Source organism: Nanorana parkeri, unplaced genomic scaffold (assembly GCF_000935625.1).
Source record: "Nanorana parkeri isolate BGI_ZX_2015 unplaced genomic scaffold, ASM93562v1 scaffold2197, whole genome shotgun sequence".
NCBI lineage: Eukaryota > Metazoa > Chordata > Amphibia > Anura > Dicroglossidae > Nanorana > Nanorana parkeri.
In genome coordinates, this window is record NW_017308465.1 from 77,479 (window position 1) to 78,639 (window position 1,161).

Here is a 1,161-nt window from a genome sequence, read left to right on the forward strand (position 1 = left end):
GTAGGAGGTACAGGAGATGACTCTGTATCGTTGCAAGCATTATGTTTCAGCACATATTCACTGGTGCATTCAATTGGATCTTCCAGTTCTGCTGGAATAAGGCAGTCTGAATTAGTGCTTTGTCCCATTGCTTGTTCAAGGACTTTCAGCCTTGCTAAAGCAACTGCTTCTTCCTTTTCCATTTGCAGAATTTTTAATTGGGAATCTGCCTCTGCTTGTTGAGCAGCCATTTGTGCTTGAAGAGCCTTGCCCTGGGCTTCCATCTCTGCATGGCGAGCTGCCATCTCTGCATGGCGAGCTGCCCTCTGTACTTCTACCTCTGCTTCCTTTCGGGTAAAGGAGCTTTGCGCCTTTTTTGATTCCGCATCAGCACGGGCCTCCATTACCTTGTCACTTAATGTTGAACTTCTGGAGCGAGAGGATCTAGAAGAACGTGCCGTGTGCTTGGTTGATGTGGATCTGTGAGATCTGGTCTCCTGCAGTTGAGCAATGCGGAGTTCTGCTTTACACTGAGCATTTTGCACTAAGAGATCCCTTTGTTGGTTCAATGCATCAGCCCTGGTCAGTTCTGCTGAAGAGTCCTCTACATTACAGTCCTGCAAGAAAGCTGTGTATTTTGCAGACAGTCGCTGGTAACGTTCATACGCAGCAGTTAGGCGATCTATAGAGTCTCTCAATTCAGCTGGTTGATCATTAAAGTGTGACAAAACTGACATGCAGTATGAAGTTCTGTCCCAGAGGTCTGACAGATTGCTGGAGAACTCATCTCTAGTGTATTCATAGTTTTCTCTGAGTTTCTGTGTTGGTTTTACTGTACGTTTGGGTCTCACACTCTGTTCGGCAATATCTGCATAATCTGCTCCCTGTACGTCTGCGGGTTCAGAGGCATGATGTATCTGCGTTGGTTCAGCCATAAAAGAGTATTCAGAGCCTTGTCTAGACATTTTTCACGTTTTTGCAAAAAATGGTACTGTCTCTTTAAGAAGACGAACAGCAGCTTAGACAGGTGGGGTAACACAGTTCAATGTAGAGAAATAGTTTTCAACATTCACATGAAGTGCAGTAAGCTTGTGCGACCATGTGCTTTCACAAGATGGCGGATGGCACTGAGCTTGATTGCAGATTAGGCACACACATATACACAGCAGGCTGTAAGAATTC